The sequence below is a fragment of the Struthio camelus genome, chromosome 3 (genome assembly GCF_040807025.1).
Source record: "Struthio camelus isolate bStrCam1 chromosome 3, bStrCam1.hap1, whole genome shotgun sequence".
Lineage (NCBI taxonomy): Eukaryota > Metazoa > Chordata > Aves > Struthioniformes > Struthionidae > Struthio > Struthio camelus.
This window is the reverse complement of record NC_090944.1, coordinates 91,603,927-91,628,761: the sequence shown is the minus strand read 5'-3', so window position 1 is coordinate 91,628,761 and position 24,835 is coordinate 91,603,927. Positions and strand designations below refer to the sequence as shown.

Sequence of the window (24,835 nt, the reverse complement as noted above, 5' to 3'; positions counted from 1 at the left end):
CATTTTTACATGGCATCCCTGGGCTCTACGTTGCCGTAATTTTATTGCTAGTGGTATACAAATTAGCTGCATTATGATAAGCTCCACTCTATCTGTGGTTGCCACAACCATAGTCCAGTAGCTTTGGGAGCTTTAAAATGATCCCATTTGCTCCTTTAGGACAGCAATGAGGAAGAATAACTGGCTGTTTTGAGTAGCCTTTCTCTATGCTGTCTCACAGCTCATCCTCATTCAACAAATATCTTAAGGAAACCTGGAGGATGGCAGCCCAATCTGTAGTTTATGGGTTGGATGATAACCCCTGTACTTCTGTTTGCACATTCTGTTTCAAGGCTGTCTAATGCCTCAGGAGTTAAACTGCACGGTCAACATGAGAGCTGGCTGAAAGAAACACTTATGTCAGCCTGCTCTTCTGTAGGGTTGAGAAAGGGGATAAAGACTCTTTAGTGACAGCAAGTATTGGGACACTCTCGGCAAACCCTGTCAGCCAGCAGTCAGCTTTTGGCCCCTAATGGAGCAGGGGAGTAACTGTGACAGTGACATTTGCTCGAGGGCTCTGCAGCTTCTCACTGCTACCTGCGAATGAGTTGGTAGCTCTTGCAGACTGGTGTCCTCATTACAGCAATCGAAAGCTGCCCATGTCCATGTCATATTGCTAATCCCAGGAGAGAAATGAGAAACTCAGCTGGAACAAAAACTACTCTCATCGGCAAGGGTGGATCCTCCAGAGCAGGATGGAAATATACTGACTGCATGCTGTGATTTGACATAGCAAGCACAACTACTGCCCATGCTGGACGTGATCTGTGGTTGAGGAGGAAGTCAGGATGTGGGACTGTTAATCCAGCTCATCTCAAAAGCACTATAAAAATAGATTAGGAGATACTTTATTTACAAATGAGATATTATTTATAGCATCAGAGAGGGAGGAAGTGCAGAAGGCTGTAACACTGTTCTTCACACTTGCTCATTTACCTAGGCTTCCCCTAGGGAGGCCAGCACAGGCTAGTAGAGAAGGTTTGCAGTAGGCTTACACAATTCACTTACGGAAAGACCATTTGCGGCACTCAGCGCAGTATGAAACATGTTGTTCTTCAGTGCAGGGTGAGCTATCTCAGGCAAACGCTACCTATTCAACAAGGAGATGAGGAGGACCAGATGGAAAGATGAATTTCCTTTTCTAGGATCCAAGAGAGTGGGCTGATGCTGTTGCAAGCAGAGATGAAGGCTGAGTTGGAGAGCAAGGATCTGGCTGCAGATCTAAAATTTCTTGGGTGGAGGGGGAGAAAAGCACTGGCCCAAATGTTCACTGCAAAACTGTAGGATGAAGAAAACTAAAGGTACTTTTAGCTTAGCTTTGACCTTCAGCACAGTAACACCTGCCTTCCATCTGCTTATTTCTTAGGTAAAGATGCTCATCCCTTAAATAACCTTGGATGGGAGCACCCCATCCCACATTACAATAAGAGGCTGGTATTCTCTTACGGGGCATGACAGCGCAACTGTCACAGTAACACCTCCCTGCCAGCACCCAGGCCTGTCCTCTATAGCCAGGTCTCTCCCTCAGCTAAGGACAGTCACAGCTTACAGCTACACCAGCCTTTCGCTTGCCTGTGACACCCCTTTCTTCCCCGTCCCTGTCTCTTCCCATACACCAGATTTTCTTCCAGGCCTCTGAAACCATTTTCCCTCCCTCCTTCCTTACCTTTACAACCTCTCAACATGAGTGCACCTTTGAAGTCCCCCCTTACCTGTTCCTCCATCTCGTCCTCCTCCCAGGCTGAGAAACATTTCACGCTACCCTACCAATCAACAGGCAGGGAGTCTGCACTGACCGTTGACACAGGGTGGTCTGCTCCCCTGCCCCACTCCTCAGATAGCTGCATTTCAGAGGCAGCTGTGTGCCTTTTTATAGATGGGACTTTAATGTCACTTGATGGACTGCAGCGCTATTTTTATGCCAAGTTAGCACAGGCTTAGCATTCTGAGCATGTGAGAGCTTCACCCAAGACTAGTTGCTGAAATATAAATACCACTCAACCAAAGTTATTTAGAACTTCAGTTGGATCGACCTGATCTAAGCCAATTATTTTCCCCGACAGAATTAATTAGAATGCATATAAAGCGAGTGAGATGTGAAAGGCAGGTCTGCAGAATTACTTATTCCATTAACAGCTGGTTTGAAAAAAAGAAAGACTCCGTCCTTGACTTGGCTTTGCCATGGCCTTATCAAGAAGAAGGCAATCAGGATTTTCACATGGGAAGCCATTCTGCTGGCAACCACAGCTCACTTGATGTTAGTTTGCATCAACAAGCTCCCTGCACTCTCGCATCCGCGATGATAAGGGCTGGCTGTTTAAAGGCTGTCACAGAATCCCTGACTCCCTCCCTGCTCAGAACAACTGTTGCTCAGACCTCCTCTGCAGAGCTAGTTTATTGCCAAAGAAAGGGAAATGTAAACATTTTGCAGCAGGTACATGAGGAGGCATTTCTTCACCCTGTAATATTTGGAAAAGAGCCAGGCAATGCATGTCCAAAGAGCTGGGGGGAACAGCTTTCTAAGTATGGGGAGAAAGTTGGGCTGGCTTCAAAATTCCTGACTATTTCATGGGAATAACTCTGCAAGGTGGAGAGAGATTGAGAAGCTCCTTTCTAAAGTGCCAAATTCCTGCTCAAGTTTTCTTGAGACTGCTCTGTCCTCCAGAGCTCAAAACCTGGGAGAGCTGCTCTGCAAGCCCAGTCGTATGAGAACACTTCATTCTGGGGTGACATCCATCCCTGTGTGACAGGCCAGACAAAGCCTATGGTTCTTTTAAACACAGACATGAGAGTAGGGTGTGGTTGAGACATGGGCCTGGGGCCAGCTTCCCATTCCCTGCACGGGGAGGGGAGTTTGCGCTGTCCCGCTGAGTCTCCCTGTGCTGGTGCCTCGACTGCTCCAGCGCAGCAGCTTTCGTGCAGGATCAGAGGTCTTGCGGGGCCTGGTTTTGCAGAGACTGGGGAGCTGTCTCCAGCCTCAGGAGCTAACAGTTGACATCTCGCAGTCCATAAATTCTGGCCCTTTGCATTCTCCATCCTCTCTCTGGCAAGATCCGTCTGGGCTCTCTCCACCTGAAACAGCTTCCCCGGTGCTACAGGCATTCAGCGTGGTTGCCTCCAGCATTTGCTGTGGCCATGGCTGAGTCCCACTTCAGACCTCTCCCAATTTCTCTCCACAGCCCCCTTTGGTGCCGATCTGGCTTTCAGCGTCTCCCTAAACCCCACAGAGCACAAGCCCTTTGGCCCTGACCCTCATCTCCCAGCCATACTGTCCTGGCTGGTCCTGGTGGGTTTGGCAAGCGTCAGCCTTTGAACCGTTGCAGCCACGTGTGAATTCCCAGGCTAATCTTCACTTCTTAATGGGGCAAAAGGGCCACATTGCCCATTGCATGCTCCCTGAGGTTCAGTCTGGGTCCTGGCTGCTGCCTCCAAAAGAGTCACATGCACCTCTTCTTGTCCAAGGCCAACCATTTCTAGGTTTAGAGGCCCAGGTTTCCAGACTCCTGGAAAGAGAAGCAGGGAAGCCAGAACAATTTGCCACCTTCTTCCTGCAAACATTTTATCTTTGACATAGTGTTATCCCATCTTGCTTCTTCCTCCACCTTCTCTTTTGATTTCACTCCTCACAGATGCGTTAATATGAACCAATAAGCGAGCACCAGGGCATCTGAGTGTTAGAAAACAAATTGCCCACAACCGCACAACATCCATCCCCAGCCTCCAGGGCAGATCCCTAACAGCATAGGGCCACCTCTGCCTGCTCGGTCAGGGAAAGACAGGGTTTGGGAATCCACTGTGGTACAGCAGAAATATAAAGTGTTGCTTCCTATTTTGTGGGGTCATTTTAAGCCCTGTTATCTTGCTTCTCCAAAGACACTAATATGTTGCAGTTAACTGTGCTTTGGGGAGGAGGAATGGGCTATATCGTCTCCCTAAATCTCTAATCAGTCCTCTACCCTGGCTCAAGAAGGAGATCAAAGGGATTTTGAGAGGTATTTTACTCCATCCCCTACATCGTCTTGCCTGGCCTGAGAAGCTTTCAGTGAAGAAGAGTCCACAATATCTTTGCTTGCCCTCTCCAGGGTTAATAATGCTTCTACAGGCTTGTGTTACACCTAGTCTAAGGGCGTGCTGCTATAAATTAAGCCAATTATTTCTTATCCTACCTGTAGGAGACAAGGAGGAAAGGAAATCACTGCTGAAAGGTTTGTGTTTCCCCTCAGTCATCTGTCTTCTAGACAAAACAAAAGTCCCACTTATCTCCTGTTTTTGAAGACTTTTCCTTTTTTTATTGCTTTCCCCAGATTGTCTCTGACACGATATCCAAATCTGGACACATTGCTCCAGGTGGGATCTCCACAGCTCTGAACAGAGCGGCAAAAGAAGCTCTCATACAGTATGCTTGCCAACAGCTGCTACCCTAAGATTCACCTTTTTCAAAACACCAGCATATTATTGGCTCACTCAGTTTGTGGTATGCCACAACCCCAGCTCCTTTGCTTCAGGACAGCTGCCTCAGCAGCTTTTGTGAAATCTATATTTATGCATTTGGTTTCGATGTGTAATACTTCCAACTTGTCCCAAAAATAATTCTGTCTCGCTGGGTCCGGATCTTTTCTCCAGCTCATAGAGTCTACTCTTGACTTACTCTGATTCTGCGCTCCAAACTCATTCTAGTTCCTTCCCAGCCGCACATGCACTCTTTTCCATCACCCACCCTGATAACGCAGACAATGAACAGAAATAGGCCCAAGAAAAAGAAGTCTCCTGTAGAATCCAACTTGAAATGCCTTCTCAGTCCGGCAGGAGACTATTGCAAACCAGTCAGTACATTTTTCCAACCGCTTGAACACTACTTCATGGTGATTTCTTTTCTAACGAAGATTAAACAAAAAAGCACTAAATGCTTCAACCATCTCTTTGTCATGCTTTATTTGTTAAGTAATGGGGTTACATCTCCCTTTGCCTTTCACCCACTCCTCATGCATTCAGAAGAATTGTTTATGTTGCCTTGCTGCCTTGCTTCTACTTTTTGAAAGGCTCATTTTTTTGGATTTCAAGTAGTGAAGTGTTCCTGATGCAGCCATATAGGTTTTGCTATCAACCCTATTGCTTCTCTGCACTGGGATAAGTTGCCATCAGCTTTCTGCACTTCTTCACTTAGAATTTCTTCCCAAGAGACACTGCCTAGCTGAGTCCTGAATTTGCTGAAATCTGCTTTTTTAAGCCCGGAATTTCATTCTGCCACCCTTAGATGTTGAAATAGCCGGTGATTTCTTCCCTCGTCCATAGTTTCAGCAGAAGATGAAACAGACCCAGAGAATGATCAATTCTCATTTCATAAATTGGGCCCCTCCAGGACTGAGAGGTATAGGCAGAAATCTCTGAAAAATGCTGCTCTCTTTCCTGTGCTAGCTCTATAGAAAAAGGACTTTGGATTTAAGAGTTGTAAATCTAGTGGCCTTCATGAGCACAACAAAAGGGAAAAATAACTATAAATCAAAAAAGGGGGTGGGGAGAAAAGACGTAAAATTTCAAGTGACATATTAGGCAGTTAAGTTTTAATTTACTTTTTGAGAGATGGACATGACTAGCAGCAAATTAGGATTTCTGGCTAATTTGGGCAGCTGCCAGAATGGACAGAGCATAATTTAATACTTCCAAATCAGCTATCTAGGGACAGAAAGTTTGAATTAATCTAGTGAGACCAGAAATCACCCAGAGACTTTAACATTAACTGGGAAACATTTATTCTAATCTAGCACTAAAATCAGAAATGAAAACCATAAAGAAAGCCAAGAAATTCATTTACGAACTCCCTTCACCTAACTTTTCCTATGAATGCCTTGAGAGGAAGAGGCATACAGCTTTTGGCATCTGATAACATATCACAGTCATTGTGACAGAAAAGAAACTATATGTTTGGGACTTCAGGAGAAAGAGGGAGAAGTGGGCTTTTTTTCCGTTAAGAAATAAGGGTTAACTACCACAAAAGAAGATTTAGAAATATTTCAAAAGCTAAGTACAGTATTTTATCAAATTATAGAGGAAAAATTATATGTGTGACTTTCTTAACACTGGGCAACAAGCCACATCATAAAAATACTTCTTTCTACATACATCAGGAAGAGACAGACCAAGTGCGTTTATCACACATGTATTAATTCTTCCCAGATACCGCAGCCACTACTCAAGTGAGGATCACAAGCCTGATGTGACAGCTGTTGAGGACCTACAACTTCCACAGGCTTCAGGAGGTCAGTGACTTAATGGTGTCACCTGGGAATACTGCCTATCCCTGAGGCACCCAGGTCCTTCATAAACCTAGACCTTTTTCCCCTTACGCTCTAGGACCATGCTTTGCTCAGGCCATGCTCCAAATCAGAAAAAGGTTGCTCCCACTTTAGGGAGGCCTTTAGTAAGTGCAAATGGGGTCTCCTTTGGATTTGGGTACTCTCCTCGCCCCAGACTTTCCAAGATCTCATAAAAATAGGTGGGTTGTCCTATGCCTAGACAAAAAGCCAGAGGCTGGAGAGGTGCTGAGATTCCCCCGCCGCAGGGCACCTGTCAGCGCAACAGGTCCCGGCCTGGGTGCTGAGACGAGACTAAGTCGTTGGCAGGAAATTGTCGCTTCACTGGTAATGCAGCACCTCCAGTAACCGTGTCGGCCGAGCTACAAAAAGATTTATTAGGATTTTTCCAAGCAGCTATACTAATTTGGAGTAAGAAGTAACCTGGCGTTCTGAAATAATTGCTTTTCTGTTCTCTCTCCATATCGCTTTTTCAGAGGCCGGGCTGCGAGCAGCTTTGCCTGTTTCTCATTTTCATGCCAAATTGCTCCTTCCTTTAAACCCAAGGATGGGTCCCCTCCCCCTGGCCAGCGCAGAGGCACGCAGGGCCGGCAAGGCACAGCCGCCACACGTATGTCTCCTGACAGTCCTACGCAGCACAGGGCGAGGGGCTCAGCGACTCCTTGGCAAGGAAGATAAAGCCCAGGCAGACTGCCTTTCCACAAGCGTCCTGCCTCAAGGGACTGCCTGCCCCGGGGCAGGGGTAGCACACAACCGAATGCTGCAGGAGCCCGCCACTTCCCTTAGATACCACTTACAGGCTTTTAACCAGAGCAAAACCTGAGGGAAGGAGAGCAGCAAAAGCTCAGGTCGAACCCAAACCATTTGCCCTGGCTGCGGTCAGGGTGCAGCAAGTCGCTCACTGAGCCCAGCTCCTCCAGCCGGCCCAGGCTCAAGCGTGGGCAGGAACCAACCATCCAGTGCTGTTTGCTTCGCCCTTGTCCCTTCTTGCAGCTTGGCTGTGCTCAGGCACCAGCCCTGCCCCACTGACTGACAGCCACGCTCCGGCATTGCCTAATTTGTAATACAGACAGGGCCATATATATTGTGAAGGTACATGGTGAACCATGTAGTTTTATATTTAGAAGACACTCACGGTGGATTATCCTTAGGGCATGGACCCACAGTAAAGATGCCAAGCAGTAAGATTAGGATTGAATTTACAGTGATGTGTGTGCTTTGATATTGTGGTGAACGTGAGGCATTTACCCCACTTTCTTGGCAGGCGAAGTGCCTTGCTCCTGCCATTGGGCAAGGATGGATAATGACCATAAAGTAGCCGACGGGCTCTAAGTTGACTTTCTCGCTTGTTCCTGGGGAGCTGCTCACTTACTCCCCTGAGTCCTTGAGTTTGATGCTTCCTCATCTTGTAGTGTATTTTTGCATATGTTTCCAAGTGAGAATAGTAGCATTTTACATCTAGTGTGCACATGTGTAAATGACTATGAAGTGCACCAGGGAAGGGAGAATTAGACCTTTATCTTTTGAAAGAACATCAGAAAACTAGAGGCAACTCTAATCTTGAGCCAAAGGATATTTCCTCATGTTCAATCTTAAATACTAAGAGTGTCGTATTAAAAAACATAACTATGGCAGCATCTGTGGAAGTAAAAAGCTTTAGCTAAGGTCACACAGCTAAATATTCAAAATCACCTTCTGCACAAAATCTTATCCCTTTAAAAAATCCGCCCAAATTAAGATAATGTATTCATTACAGTACTCAAAAGATTTCAATTTCAATTTGTTGTCAAGGATGAGAGGTTCTGAATAGGACTCCTGGGGAAAAGGGCAACTTTGCTATTAAGAAGGTAGCACTTGACTGCTTGAAAGTGATTTCTAAACACTGACTAATTCAGTCACAGATTCACTCTATGGCACAGGACAGCTGTGATTCCCCTCACAATTCCCATTTTATAATTGGGAAGCTGAGGCACAGGTGTTGAGTACTTTCTGCAAAGCAACAATCAATGAAAAGGCAGGACTTGGACAAGATTCCCATATTCCCACATTCATACATGAAATGAAGACTGCATACAGGTTATCAGAAACTTTCTAAAATGCCAGCCAGCACAGACGACTTTGGTGACATACACAGATCAGCTGGCCTTTCTGTGGCCCACGAATCTCCCCCGTGTCATCGGTTCTCCAAGATATAATCTACAAATCAGAGTTCCCAGAGACAGAGGTAAAGCAAAAGCTTCTCAGCAAGACCAATTCCTAGCAACATAGCGCATGCTTCTTGTAAAGGCCGGCACTAGTCAGCATTTAAAAAGGAGCAAATTTTGCCCATTCGATGGTAAATGTCCTTTCCTATATCTAAGGAGTAACTTCTCACCCTCCACACGCCTGTGCAGTCAGAGCTATCCTAATTCTGCCTTCTGGTAGTGAAAGGGTGACTAACTATCTCGGGGGAGGAAGAACAGTTTCTTCATTACTCATATGGACCATTTGGACTGAAGTGATTTTATTTATTTCTTTGCATTAAGAAAAAAAAATTAGTCACCCACACAAAAGCTGTAGAGGCCCAAATAATCCATTTGACTGGCTACAGATCTATCGCTGCCACGTGGCTCTTGGAGAAGATTCTGCCTCGCTCTTGAACAGAGATTTCTGTGCAATAAGCTGTTAGCCTAAAAGTGCCAACTGAAGGAAAGCTGTGGCCCAAAATGAGGTTCTGTGAGCAAAGAAAGGTTGTAAACAGCTGCTCTGGAAGTTGCTGGCTCAGCCCCCCCTCCCCTATGCTGGACAATGTGGAGGATATAGTGAAAGTTGGAGCTTGTCCAGGAATCATGTTATTGCTGACCTCTGAAACCAAAATGGATCTCCAGATAAGGAAAATGACATGTGGTATCCCAGCAAGCATAGAGTGTGGTTTCCTTCTAAACCTACAAAACCAGGCCTGCCGTTTTGTATCAAGACAAAACTGTGGGAATCACGTGAGCACGAGTTCACCATGTAACCCACAAGTTGAAGTGAGACAACCCTCTTGGCTAAACCGTTATTACGAGTAGGTGAGGAAGGGAAAGGTCTGAAGAGTCTTGCCCAGTGGCTGCACCCATCTTTAACAATAAAGGACACTTCTGTCAGTGGCGGTCACTAGGGAACGGGCTCTAAGCTAAGGGAGCTTCCATACCATTTCCACAATGGGTTTTCTCCAGGGATAGGGAGGGCTGTATGTTCATAAAAGTCCAGATACAATCTCATTCTTGAGCCAAGGGGATATCTTTCATGGTCTTACTTATGCAAAGGAAAGAAGGATTTTTTTCATCAGTTCCTAGGGTTTAAGGCTGGAAGGGACTATTAAATCATCCAGCTCAACCTCCTGCCCATCATGGGCTATGATGCCTGCCCAGCTGCCCTCCATTGAACCTAAACACTTACATCTGACAGCGTCGGCTTTGTCAAGGTAAGACTTCACTCTGCTTTTTACATGAATTAATGAACTAGCGGGACTGCTCAGAGAGATGAAGAATTTCTTTCTCCTGAGTCTTCTCAAGATAAAAGGTCTGGAGAAACACTATTGGCCTACATCAGAAGAGATGCGCTAGCCTCTGAGAAAAAAGCCTGGTAAGAAAATGACACACACAGGACTGGAACACACTGCAATGTGTTTCCCCAGACATTATTATTCAGCCAGATACACCCAACTTTATGAGTCATCACCTTCTACATTGTGAAAAGAAATGACCAAGTACAGCTCTTGCGTCAGTGGATGCAATTCCAGTTACTTCACTGGGATGAAACCTACTTACCCCAAACTTGGATTTGACTAAGCGCACATAACATGGATGAGCGTCCTGCAAGGACAATGTTCTGCAGCGTTAAATTGTTCTGCCAGATCTATGATGAACTCTTGATCAAAGTTGTGCACACTTAAAAAATTCCACTGAAAGAATGTTCCTTAATAGGTAGGCTGTGCATTAATGAAAGAAAGTATTTTCCTCAAATTATGCCAGAGGAAAAATTAATTACTGGGAGAATGGGGGAAGAAAAGGATCTCCACCTTCTGCAATCTCAGAGTACTGTGCTATTTTTGCCTCTTGAAATCTAATTTCCATGAAACATTTCTGCAGAGTGCATATTTTCTGAATATGAATTGCTTTGTAGACTTGCTAATATGAATGCCATAATTCCAGAATAAAGAGACAGTGCCCTGCTCCAAAGCCCTTTGACTGGGAAAGATTGTATTTCAGAGGGAACTTACAGCTCATGCCATGGTATTGTGAGCAATCAGTGCCCAAGTGGGAGTCAGACTGACAGAGGGAGGCTTTAAACTCCCTCCAGGTGGGTGATGGAGAGGGTGTGTACTATCTCCACTGGTATAGGTTTAGTTCCTACCCAGAATATAAATAGAACTCCACTTGGATGTTAGCGTCCCCTGCAGACCCATGCTGATGCAAGCTTCTCATGCAACATGGTACACAGCGTTTATCTGTGGCCAGATGCATTCAGTGGAGTTTGCAGGACCTACGAGATGACTTGCAGAATGTTCCTAAAAGTCTGTGTGCGCTTTGAGCGCTGCAGCTTGAGCGCTGCCTTCAGCTTCCCTTTGATACCCTTTTTATCCCATCTGTACCACTCTCCCTAGCTCCTGCCACCCAGTAGATATTAGAAAAACACCGGTGCTTTTCCCAGCCAGCCTCACTCGCAGAATAAGGTGTGTCGCGGATCAGCATGCCAGAACCATGTCACCTCCCGTGACGTGTCCTCCTGAATGCACAGCTCTGCAAACGCTACACCCAGGGATGGGCTCTAGGCGAGGAGTCTGCCCTGTGGATGGGGGACCCAGGCATAGCGAGTGCTCCTGAAACCCCCACGACAAAACTACCAGGAGTTTTATCGTTGCCACCTAAAGATGGAAAGAGAGACCTGGCAGAACTCTGTTTCTAGGGCTTGGTTGGGGGTTCGGGCAGGACTTGAACCCAGATCCTACCCCACACTAAGAGCTTGCGGTGCCATCCTGTGCCTTCCGCCTTGGGTACAGGTGGGAAGCTGGCATAGGGATATTGGTGTGGGCAAGAGAAACCATCTGCTCATCATCCCATCATCCCTCCCTCTTTAAACTCAGCACTCCAGGATATACGTGAGTTTTGATCCTGTCAGCATTAGCCAGTGCTCTCCCCACGGGTGGGAGCCCTTCTCCTGGCACGCACAGTACGGAAAGGAGGAGGGAGGGGATGCCGATTTCCCCAGTGGGTAGGCGAAGTATCCCTCATCTGTGCCCTGATCTCCAAAGAGCCACTGGCCAAAGGAAGGAGGAAGAAAAGTCCTCTCTGCTGCCTCTCTGCCTCCTCAGGCCCTGCAGGTTATGGCCATTCTTAGGGGAAGCTGTGACAGTCTGTTGCTTCTTTGATGGATCCCTGCTTATGAGCTAAAGCCGCAGAAAAGTAGTTTCCCTGAATGCAGTAAGACTCAAACAACAGGAGACAGTTCCTTCACCCACAGCCTCAACAGAGAAAGTCTCCTGCCTCTGGCTTTGCTTTTGGTGCCGGGCTCCCAGCACCTTTCCAAGCTATGGTCATGACCTCCTCTGCTGCTGCCACCCCTAGTTTCACCGGGCCTCCTGCGTCTCTCTCCCAGGCACTCTCGCTCCCTTTGCTCATGCTGTGCCCTGAGCGGGCCTTGCATTTCAGGCAATGACCACGCTTGTTTCAGCTCCCTGACTGCAAAGAGGCCTTACTGCCTCTTTACAGCTCTTGGAAAAAAACATCTAACCCCTTCTCATTCCGGAAGGAAATGTGAAATATTATTTCGAGTGGGGTAACACCTCAGAGAACCACTACGCCACCATGGTCTACATGGCAAAGTACAACAGAGAACAGGAATGGGTGTCAGGGAATAAACGAGTGGGATCCCCCTTGGGAAGGACTGCTGCATAAGATGGAGCAGGGACCCCGAACTGTCTGGAGGAAACTGTCCTCACGCATAAGTCAGAGCCCTCAGTGAGAGCCGAGAGCCATCGCAATAGCCAGGCCTTCGCGAAATACTTGGAATAACATTTCTGAGGTCTCCAAATGTCACATTTCCCATTTCAGTTTCTTGAAAACAATCTCATTTGGATACACAACTTGTAAAATGCTAGAGGGGGGAGGCCTGTTGGAAAATAGGATTATTTGAATTTCAATAGACTTTCAAAGCGGATTTACTTTTCAAGCCAAACTCATGCCCTTCCTCCGCTAGAAGTTGTATTAGAAGGAAATCCAGTTTTCATACAGGCAAGCTGGGGTGAAAAAGCCCTCAAAACCAAAACCCAGCCCTCAGCCTGAAGACTACTCATGAAAGTACTTCTATTTTTCTTTTCATTATTGTTTATCTCAGCTATTAACATTCTGCTCGTACCTTCATTAGCATATGAACTGGCCATGTCCCGTCTTTTAAATCTCTTTGCAGAAACAAAAGAAATACTCTTGCTCTAGGTAAATACAGCAGTGCAGGTGCTCCTTGCAGATAAGGTAAAAAAGCAACTTCAAACATTAATAGCAACTTATGAAGGCCACGGCGGAATTTTTAGTAGCTGAACACTGGAAACAAGTCCTGGGATATAAGTACATACTTCAAATTCATCTTTATTTCAGTACAAAAATCCAGGTTCAGGGGCAGGCTAAACGAAGGGATTTCTCTTTTGTAAGACAAGACAGTACTGTGGTTATACTCAGGTCTATCAGACACGAGCATCCGGTTTGTTTCCCATTATGAGATCAAAAAATATCAAAGGAGATGCCTATTTTTGTGGCTAGCAGCTGAATTCTAACAACGGCAAGAGGCCACTAGAGAAACAGACTAATTTCTGAAAAGATATAAAAGTGATTGCTCTGAATCCTAGACTGAGGTAATGGTCCATGGCAGCGTACGGACACGGCACAGCCAGCAGCTAAATCAGATGCCTCTAGCCCGGAGGAAAAGCTCTCGAAACACCCTGCTCCTCCATCCCTCCCCTAAAATAAGAGGAAATTGCGGAGGCGTCAAGCTCACCACCCCTGAGCCTTGCAATTCCCCGCCGAGGCTGATTCCCGCTGCGAGGGCGGCCGCCGCGAGGGGACAAGGCAAGGGGACGCTGGCTGGCCCCGGAGCCGCAGCCCCTCTTGGCCAAGCTCTCATCCAGCGCTAACACGGGGCTCAATTTCCAAATTGACCCGTGTCCAGGTGCTGAAGCCCACCCCGGGAGCTGGCTGCTCGTGCGAGCTCGCCTCCTCGGCTGGGACCCTGGCGTAGGCCAGGTTTTGTGGAAACCTGGCTCTTACTATCAGCACAAGAATGGGATTTTTAAAAACGAATTCGGTTCTATTAAGTGCTTTATGTCTTGTACGCTGAATTATAGTTTCCCAAATTTTTTATGTCTTGCAGTTGAATTTCTTTTTTGATATTAAAGACTGCATTCTTTTTCTTTGTAATATATTTTTAAGAGTGACAAGAGATCGATAAAACCCTGTAATTTAGGGATCCATAAAACCCACGTAATTTAGCATCATATACCACGCTTTAATAAAAGAAGACATACCAGTCAGTTGGTATGCACGCAGGTATATACATCTATGTCTCTGGTTTGTTTTATGTTCCGTTATGTGCTTTTAAACTCTGACTGTTATTTAATACTTTAGTAGGAAAAGCAAAACTTAATTAAAATATCGTGAGTTTCCTCTCCTCCTCTTAAAGTGAAAATAATGATGTGCCCCCATTTTTGGCACGGGAAAGAAGGAAGAAAAGGGTGTTAATCATTCCCCATCCGTTAAATTTTTTATGAGCATTTGTTGCAGTCAAACAAACCAACAGAGCTTTTCTATAGACTTTCCTCTATGGACGCAGATGACTGTGACAGACAGTCAGCAACCGACCTCAATTATAAATAACTTTTGCTTACTTAACGTGACCCTGCCTGGGAAAGGGAAAACTACGAAACAGGCAGCCTTGAGTGTCTCGGTAGGGATATCCGTCTGCGTGTCAAGGACAGAGCCACTAGGCAGGCAAAGAGCTCCAAACAGCTGGACTGTTTTGCAGTGATTCAGCGTTAAAACTCAACCAGCCATACGAATATGTCACTTGATAGCTGGCCATGGTCACACCAGGCCAGGGGAAGAAGCCAGGAGAAAACTTTCCTTCTCTAAGAGTGAGTGGCAAGCTGCTGAATCACTCCGGCAGGCAGGAGTCTGCGTGTCTCGAGGAAGGGAAAGTCAATGTCTCCTGCAGGGAATATTAATAATAAAAAAACAGCAAGGATGTTCAGGACTCCACAGAATCTTTATGTTTAGTAAAAGACATTCCAAGAGTGGCTCCATGCAAAAATTAATATTTCAGGAGCCATAAAACAATATTCATTTTATATTTATGATACAACATCATTCATCCACTAGGATTTCAAAGTGTTTTACGGTCACACACTGAGAAAGCGTCTCATTTGCCATGAAATGCAGCCACCTTGTCATGGGAGCAGAGCAGCTGGCAGAACTGTCTTGGGCGTAAGGGAAAAAAGGTTGCCGTCAAGGGAGTAGGGCCGCTCCTGCGTTTAAAGTCTAAGGTGGGCCTACGTATTTGCAGGAGCTGAGCCGAGGTACACGAGACAAATGGAGAATTTAGGTACAGCAACCACAAACTTAAATAAGAAGTTTTAGACAAGTCCCTGTTGAAATCGATAATAAGTCATGCAAAAAAAGATTTCACTGTCCTTTCCTCCCACTCAGGTCTCTGTCAAAACTTTGGTGGAATGACTCAGCAAAACCCAGCAAGGAGCAACAAGTGGTTTGTAGCCCGGGAGAAACCCAGCGGAGCCATGCCAGCTGCAGCCAGCGAGCCACTGGGATCCCACTCCCTGGTGGGGCACTTCCACCCCTCCAAAACTGGAGGGGAACCCCCATTTCTTCTTCTGTTGATCCCTGGCAGCCTTTCCCTAACAGAGGAAAAGGGATTCAAAGTTACCACTTTGTTTATTGTGGACACTCAGTCTTCACCAGCCCATATGTATTTCCATCGATTTGGTAAGATTGGATTTTTGTGAATATTACATTTGATTTAATCAGTAACAACTAGAAATACCCTTCAGAAGAAAAAATGCAAAATGCAACACCTCTGACATCAAACTAAATAATCCTACATGCATAAATATCCTTGAAATATAGAAGTTGTATCAGATGCAACAGAAGCTGTGATATGGGGTGCGTTTTGTTCCAGTCTGATGTAGATTAAAAATTAAATAATGCACTCCCAAAGACAGCCACAACCCCAAATCCAATTTCCCTCTCAAAACAGAGGTATAATAAATAAAATAGGCTGCCAAAACTGCCTACATAAGTCCCAGTAATGGCATGCGTTTGTTATTTTCTGTGTATAGGCATGTAAAATGTACATATGCATGGACACATGCAGCTAAAAATTAAAATATGAACTTATATTTAGTCAGGGACAGAGTTTCATTTTGGTCTTTCTATGAGGACTGAGCGTTTCTAAAATAACCATCAGAAATACAAACATATGGAAAAGGAAAAAGGTTCCAATTTTCATTTTAAAAAAAGCTGCTTATTAAAAGGGCTTATCTTTGACATACAGGTTGCTAGGAAAAGAGGAAAGAAAATGTTAGCCACAGTTTACGTAGTGCCAATGCTAGTACCATTTGGAGGAAACATGTACGTTAATGAGCATAGAGGAACGTTGATTCGGAGCATAGCAAAAAACATGAAAACTTCTATAGTTCTTTGAAAAAACAATGACAGCCAACACGGGCTGCTGGGGGGTTTTCAGTGAGCCATGCAGTATTTTACCCAAATTGCAAAGATTTCTTTCTCGTTGGCTGTGGTATTTCAGCCAGCACTAGCTCCGTCCTGAGGAAGATCTTTAAGCCCTTTAGGACAGCAGGGCAAGCGTTACCACTGTTTTTCAAGGAGGGGGAAGGAGACTGGCTTTGGTGAAGTCCCTGCCGGGGCTGTGCACGGGAACCTGCTCTCCAAAATCCTCCTCCTCCCGCCCAGCCTCTGCAGCGGCCTCGCTGCCCCGCTCCTGCCGAAGCGCCTTCTGCTCTTCCGCCCCTGCCTCTATTTTGAAACAGATGCTCAGCAAACACTTTCTGAACATCTGTCCCCCTACACCTCTGTGCACACTGTAGTACCATTAATGTGAGTACTGTGTAAATGCTTGCAGAGGACAGTGGTGTATTTGGTGTACAAATATTTAAGAGTCCAAAGGTGAATTAGAAATATATCTTATGGGCTTTCCAGGGGAAAAGACAATTCAACAGAGTTTAACTAGGACTGTAAGCAGTAGAGAGAGGTTGTATTTGTAGCTAAACTCCCAGCAAGATTATCCGTTTAGTGTATTACATCACTCAAGCAAATTCCTATTGGCTATTCATGCCTCAACGCTTAATATTTTTTCTGGGAAAAGAGTAATTTTTGATGGATGCCAATTAATGTGTATGGCAAAACCAGTATAGATGAGACAAAAAATTGCAAGTGGTCTATTCCGTATTTTAGTCCCAGTCCTAGAACCTGTTATAAATAATATGAACAAGCATTTTCAGCAGATCAATACTGTGATGCTCTGTTACCTAGGTGCTTATATTTTTCATGACCCCCTCCACTCATCCAGGCACTTTCTGTAAGCTGGTTCTTTCATTTCAGACATGGAAATATTTTTAAAGCAATTCACTGCCGTTCTATTACAATAATGGTCTCTGCTAGTGAATCTATGCCAAGGACTCCCGGGACAGCGAATACCTTAATGCTCTTGGAAAGTCATTTAACATCTGCCTCCTCCTGTTTAAACCCCACTGATCACCCCATGGACTGCGTTTTCCCAGCCGTAAAGTGGGGCAGTAATACCCACTCTCCTGGTTTGGGGGCAGAGCTCTTTGCGGCGAAGGACTCGAAGAGTTAAGTAGCTGACGCAGACGACCTTTCTGCTTGCCACAAGGGTCTCTCTCCGTGCGGCGCGAGGGACCTAGCGCGGGGACGGAGCCCAGCTGTCCCACCGTACGGCTTTCGGCGTCCGACAGACCGACGCTCAACCGAACGCCTGCCGCCGGCGCAGCGCCTCTGTTTGAAGGCCCCTTTGGGGGCAAGTTGGAGGCTGGCTGCGCTGCGTGGGACCCCCGGGCTGCGGCGGCGGTGGTGGGAACGGCCCCTCTCCCCGCCGTGGGCTGCGAGGAGCCCGGGGGCCGGCAGGCGGAGGGGACAGGGCGCTCCCCTGCCACAGCCCCGCGGCGCAAGCCACAGGCTTCGAGCTTGCACCAGCACGAAAAGCGGCTCCGTCCCGGATTCCCTGGCCAAGTTACAGCACAAGGACCACCGTCCGAGCACGGGGAATCTCTCTACCAGCGGCTGCCTTCAGCGGACGCTTCGTGCCGGGCAGGGACGTCTCCGCGTGTCCCAGGGCGAGCGCAGGGAGAGGATGCGCGCTGCTCAACCACAGCGCACCTTGGGGACCGCGGTTCGGGGCCACAGCTCAGGCAAAAATCAAGAGGCGGCGCTTTGCTCAGAGTATCTGCTCGCCTTTTCTTTCCATGCAGTTTAATCAGCAACCAACACAAGAATAAAACGTAAGAAAGGGCTGCCCTGGCGTATCCAGACAGCCCCCTGCCCTGGTGTCTGCTCAGTACCCCAGGCCCTTTGCTCTTTCCTTTCCTTGCTTAAAGCGTCGTCCCCCTCTTTTAGGGCACAGAGCCCTAAAACGCCCGTCCCGCGCTGCCCAGGGCTGCTCCTGAGCCCGGCCCGTGCGGCCGCTGGCACGCGGGGCAGCCCGCAGGGTTGTCTGCCTCGCCGACCTCTCTTCCAAAAGCCCGCGACGACGCCAGCTCAGCTACTTCCTGCCGCCGAGAAAGGCACCCGGTGTGACACTGCCTGCGCGTTCCTACCCCCTCGGGAGGCGGGAGAGGGCTGCCTGGGGCCCAGCAGCAAGGCCAGTAGATTTGGGGTGGGACTGGCCAGAGGCAGGGCCGGATGGCAACGCGGGGCTCACCGCAAACACAGACCCCTGCGCAGACTTTGCGGTTATCCAACAAATAATTAGCACGCCCCTGTCGGACGTGTATAGCGTGTGGCAGTCCAATTACAGCCCATGAAGCAGGAGGGGACTGGGCCATAAAACAGTAACTAATAATGAAAAGTAGCCTGGAGGGAGCAGGGAGAGAGAGAGAGAGACACTTTAACTTAACTCTTTCTTTCCTTTTTTCTCTTTCTTTCCCCCTGCTTAGTTCCTTTTCATTTCTTTTCCTCAGCTTTTTTTGCTGTTTTTGCAATCATTGCACAATTCTTTTGGAGTCAAGTATTTTCCGTGTTTTCAGTGCCTGATTAGCGCAGACCTCTACTTCTGCCGGGCAGGGGCAGAAATGCCCCGGGGCAGAAGCAGTGCCCGTTTCAAGCCGTGCTCCCGGTGACCCGCCGGGCTCTCAGCAGGCAGCAGAGTATCCGAGCATAATGCTGTTGTAAAGCTGCTTATGGTAATGGAAACTCAGCATTCATTAGGAATAATCACAGATTTTATTTATAGTGACAAAACGAGAGGGCCTTTTATGCAATATTCACTAAGGTTACCCAGGTCAATAGCAGCCTAGTCATAGTGACTCATACTGTGGAATTAAATATTTTATACACAGCAGAGTTATCGTCTGAGTCTGGCTTGCCTTCCAGTAACTGCCTCTATCTCATGTTCCTCCTTCCCTCCCCAAAACAGACGGGAGAATTCAAAGTACTGCATACAATACAGCATCTGGTTCTCTTTATGCTATATTAGACAAGAGTCAGTGATGAAAGACACAAAAGGGAGAGCTTTCACTACTGCTGTCTTTTGAAATGTTTTTGCCTACCGGCCCATAGGCAACAAACTCAGGGGTGCAGGATGGGGCACCCCGCAGGCTCCCGGCTGCTGAGCTCGCAGGCGGTCCTTGCAGGGTCAAACTGTTGCAGTCCTCACAGCCAGGTGACTCGAGGAGCAGACAGCTGAGGGACCGTGCAAGGCCACTGGGAAACCTGCTGAGAAGAGCTGGGGACAGGGATTAAAAGCTCTGAGCGCAAGGCCCCACTAGGCAATCGCCTGAGAGATTTGACACTTCAGATGCTTGCAGTGATGCTTACTGAAGCCTTCTGCCCTCCGCAGCCCTCCGATAAAGGACCGGTGCTTTTGGTCTTGCCCTGCTGTCCCAGTGCTGCTTCAAGGGGGATGTCAGGGCAGCCCCCGTGGGAGGTGTGAGTGGTGCAAAGGCTATGCTAAAGAAAAGGTGGGAATAAAAGCCTCAGAGAAACGGCAGCGTTTGGGCTGGAGGACTTTCCTCACCTTGGACTTGAGAAATCCGCAGTGAAAAGCTCAGGCCAGTTGTCAGAAGGGATTTGAGCTCTATATAATCAAAATCCATAAAGGCAACTGCACTGAACTGCAGAGCATTGGTTAAGTTCGCAGTCCCAGGAAGATCTACCCACCTTTGCACATGAAGTAAAGATAAAGAAGAATGACTGCACCAATCTATCCAAAACGTCTGGAAAGAAAGAAGGAAATGGACGTATGATTTTTTGTGAGAGCAAACGACCTTCTGTCACAAGCTTCCATGCAAGGATGAGCTCCCTTATTTTCCACTTGATCGGGTTAACTTTGGCTCTTACTCAATACATGGATCCAAACTGCAGGCCTAAAATGCCTTGCGAGTCAGCATAAATCAGGAACGACTCTGCTGGAGGCAGCAGTGCCACAGCCGCTGGAAGGCAGCTGAGCCGCTGGCTGTCTCACATCACGCCCCGCTACTGACTGAAGCCGCGCTCTGGGCGTACAGACTGTACTGGGGCAAAACAGGCACCGGGGCAGAAAGTCCAGTGGCTTGTGTGAACCCCGGGAGGCAATGTGTGCTCCGCAACTGTTTTTTAAATATGTCATTGAGAAGCCTTTCTGAGGCCATGCAGCATGGAAGCTGGTATAGTTTTTCCCCACTGATATGCCACTGTGAACATATTTTCAGGGTTTTTTTTTTTTTTCAGTAGAACTGGCCAGAAGGGAAACTACAGTGAGAAAAGGGCTAAATTGTTCTGATTTGAATCCTTCTCATTTGGAAGGGGCATTATTGGAACAACGGATATAACAAAGTGATGCTTGTTTACATGACTTTTCCATTAACAGAAGAGAATTTGCGGGAGGTGTAAACTTTTCCAGGCATTCAATTTGGGCTCTTTAATGAAACATTTTAGCTAAAGCATCAGGGTATAAAAGGGTGATTTACCACAGCTTATTGCTTACTGAGGGCAGCGCAGAACATTTTAAATAACTGTGAATAAGGGATGGAGCCTGCAGCCTCTTACTACACATTGCAGCACTTGACCACATACGCAGTCAATGCATTGTCACCCAGCTACAAACCCAGACCACAGTTACTATTTCCGAGAGATCCATGACAGCCCTACTGAGTTCACCCAGGGAAGAACTAGTTCTGAGCTTCGCTCAGAAATCCCTAGGTACAGGGCTGGGTCCTTCCAGGGCAGCAGAGCACCAGTGTTGGTGAAGGAATCACTGCTGTGTGTCATGTAGCAGCTCTGTCTTTGGCTTGAGCAATGGAACTTCTTTCACTAAAAAAACATATGTTCAGCTAAAATTCCAGGAAATCCCTTTCCTCTCCAGGAGAACCACATCTCCAGCAGGGATGGGCAAAAGGACTGTCCATCTAGTCTACAATCAAAAAGTTGTTTACCTCTGCAGGGGCAGCACCTCCTCACCACTGCCCTAACTTGGCCAAAGTGGGGTGAACCCAAAACTTTGGCATGAGACTCACATCACAACCCGTCACCCACCACCCAGGGACTCATCAAAAGGTTCAGAGTGATTTACTGTGCTCTCCTCTGCGTGGCCAAATCTCTCTGGCTGCTGAGATGAAGACAGCTCTTTACCTTTTTGCTGGGAGCTGATAGCAGGAAGCAGCTCTGCCGTAAAGCAGCCTAAGTCATCTTACTGGGCACGAATCCTCTCATTCTAGGGCCTCTCTTCACTGCCGTGGGAAGGATGCAGAAAGCAGGAGGAATCTGTAGTTCAACATATTGCTAAACCTCCTGACAAGGCCAGCATGCTCTAGAGGAGCCAGAGTGTAAATGAAACTGGAGGTCAGAGATGGGCAGGATGCTCCCCTCAAGGACCGGCTATCAGAAAGCACTGATAGCCATCGCACTGCCTTGTGGAAGCATCACTTGCTCTAAGTCACTTATTGATCCTTCGTACAACTGCTTTTTGTGTAATTAAGTCTCTAGAGAGGACAGAGGAGAAAAATAACTCAAGAAAATAAAAGCATCAATAGCTGCAGTTGAGGTGCTGCAGAGTTTTATGGATTCAGGATGCTGAAACAAGCACTACGAGCTTCTCTAAAAGAGAAATGAGTTTCTTATACAAAGAAACAGCTGGGGGGTCAGATTATGGTAACTGTCACTTCACATGGAGTTATAAAAGGGAGGGATTCATACCCTGGAGTTTTAGCCTTTGGATATATCCTTAGAAATACGAGGTTCTATGGGGGAAGATACTGACCTATATGACTGGGGAAATACTGCACTTCCACAGCACACAGCACTGAGCAGAAGTGTCCGCAAAAGAGTCTTTGGCCTCTCTCAGTTTTCCAGGACTGTAAATGACACTAATAATGAACTTATACTGCGTCATCACCATGCTGAAAAAGTGTGCATCTCTGTCCTAAAAACCCAGGCTCTGCCACCCAAATAGACCAGTAGCACTAATAGTTGCCATTAACTAATGGCTAAGAGCACTTGCCGCATCTCTGTGGGTTAGCTGTGATTCTGTGCACATGACATCCATAAATGACATGAGGAAAGGAGGTTCCTGTACCCAAAACATCACAGAAAAAAAGTGCAAAAAGCTAAACAACCCTGCAGGGAAGCCGAATAAGGGAAATACGAGTTGATTAGATGGCACCAAAGTGGCCAGTGCAGTTCTCACAATTGGGAAGGGTCTAGTGACCCCACAATACTTACATTTGTCATTACAAAACAGAGACATTCTGCCACAGGAATAAATCTTAAGTGCAGTAAGATGTCCTAGAAGTAAATGTATGAATAGCTTGATTTGTCCTGATGGATGGACAGACATTGTCACAGTTCACTTCATCTGACAGGACTAAAGATTCATACATGGTACAAGTTGGTTGAGAAAAAAGAGGACTGCCATGTGCTATTAGTGTTACATTTCATCTTAATAGCTATGCACTATAAACAGATTTTGGTGCACGGCTGCTTCAAGGGAAAAACGAAGAGAAGTCCAGCATATCTGTACAAAGCAAGAATCAAAAACTCTCCTGAGCACATTCCTCTTGACAGATGACTTTGAAGCACGGGAAGAATCAAGCTAAACCCTATCCTATTTTCACCCTCTTGGCCTCCCCATCTGCTCCTATGATAACTGCATGTGGTGCTCTTAAAGGATGCTGTAAAGGTAAGGGAAAGAAGGAACCAAATTTGTGCTGTGCGTGGCTTCCTGACGTCAAATCTAAGTACTCCTAACACTGTTAATTGTTCAGCTCCTACCCTTTTCGCGGTAGAAATTCAATTTTTGTTTATCCCTCTGCCACTCAAGATAAGCAGGACTTTTGGGTTCCCAAATGCTCTGGCCACCTGCCATAGTTTCACTGCCTAGACGTAGAGCAGGGCTGCACCTCTGAAGGATGGGAAGTTAAATGAGAAGAGGCATCAGTGAACAGTTAATACAAAGCAGTTAACCTTTCTCTTGACTCAAGGAAAAAGAGAAGAGACAGTCGCAATACAGAGCTACAGGTTGCATCCTTCATTCCCTCCGCCACCGCACACCCAAATAAGGGCTGGGCAAAACATGCTCCCGAGTCCTGTAGCCGGCAACAGCAGCTTGGCGCTGGGGGTCTCTCTGCGCACAGCTAAAGAGAAGTCGCGCAGCCGGGCAGGCAGGGTCCTGGGTCGTGTCCTAGGGGAGGTGACGCTGTCCCTGCCTCTGCCCATGACTTGCAGCGCTAGGCAAGCCTGGAGGTGCCGCTGCCTCTCCTTTGGCCAGAGGTAGTGCAGCCTCCCATGAGGGGGGGGGGGGGGGGAAGACATATTTGTTTACATGTGGCCCACTTCTGAATATATTTACTTTTTTGTTTTCTCATGAATGGCTCTTATTTCTTCTTGGGTACTTCCTGCCAGCTAGAGCAGAAGGGAAGGGAAACAGGATATAATCTGGGTGTTAGGAAAAGTCACCCTTTGCAACCAGAAAAGATAAACACGTCTTCCTTTTTCCTTTCTCTTTTTCTTTTCTAAAGCAAGCGATCAAACAAAAACCACGGGGGGAAGAGTAATTCGTCATAAAATCTCTGCGCTCATTCAGCATGTCCAAGAAGACTTTGGTCTTCTCTTCCTTATTGGCAGCACAGGAGTTTTAAGCCGTGCTCCTTCGCAGCGCAGCTGAAGCAGCTGGGAAATTCCTGGGAGCCCCGCGGCGCCTTACCTGCGGGGCGGCCCCCCTCTCTACTCCACAAGGCAGCGGTTAAAACGGGTTTCACTGCTGTCAAGGGTAACCAGTCTGCCTCCGGATGACGATACTTCTTCCCACCTCCCTCTCGTCTCCTCATCCTGTCACTTGCGGGCATATACACAGGCGCACACGCGCACTTAGCCCAGTTTCCTCACCTACGTGACGTACTAACACAGGGTTTTGACAGGTATAGAGGCAGGGGCTGAGCGCCGAGGATCTTTATGGAGAAACTATTTAGCTGTGGTGCGGTTAAGGGAGGAGGCGAGGGAGCCGGAAGAACGTGACAGAGAGAGCGGCAGCGAAGGAAGAGATGGAGCGGATAAGCAAAGAAGGAAGAGCCTTCAACACACACGCACAACAAACTGAGCAATGTGAAAGATTGTTTCTATGGCAATGTAAGGAAGGCTGCAAAACTGCGGCCTGCAAGCAAATGTATTTAAAATGAAACACGAGGCAACTGAGGTAACACAGTCTGTGCCACTAAGGGCAGAGTAATTTCGCAGCGTTAAGCTTTGCGTATCCCCCATCCCTTCGTCCCCAGCTACAACGTAAGAGCTCTGCCACCAGGGTCAGTGTCACGGGGGGGGGGGCAGCGTCCTTCCCAAGCGGCCGCCGACGGCTGGCACCCTGCAAACTCTGCTCTTCGCCGATCGCTCCTAAACGGACGCTAAACGCCTCCTAAAGCACCGCTCAGCGCTGCAGCTTTTCCTGCGCACCACGCGCCATCGCTGCAGCAGGAGGCCCCGCAGAGCCGCCTGGCCGCTCCACGGCCGGAGCGGCTGCCCTGCCGGTCCCCGCTCTGCCCCCACGCCGCGCCGAGGCCCCCCACGCTGTGTGCACCCCAGAGCTGCCAGCCCCACGGCTTCGGCCAGGGCCCAACTGCCCTCAGCGGCCAGGGGACACGCATCTCCTCACGCGTAACCCAGGCTCGGGGCTCGCTCCAGCGCGGCGGCCTTGAGTGCTCCCTTCCCGCGCCGTTTCTTCTGGTCTTGAAAAAGGAATAT

General features: G+C 47.5%; 1 long non-coding RNA gene across 1 annotated transcript in view; it reads right to left on the bottom strand.

Moving 5' to 3' along the window:
* LOC138066582 (uncharacterized) overlaps window positions 1–24,340 on the bottom strand; it is a 35,584-nt gene extending 11,244 nt beyond the window's left edge. Inside the window, exon 1 of the long non-coding RNA XR_011139893.1 lies at window positions 23,805–24,340. This is a non-coding gene — a long non-coding RNA (uncharacterized lncRNA). The remainder of the gene's footprint in view (window positions 1–23,804) is intronic.
* Between the last annotated feature and the right edge of the window lie 495 nt (window positions 24,341–24,835).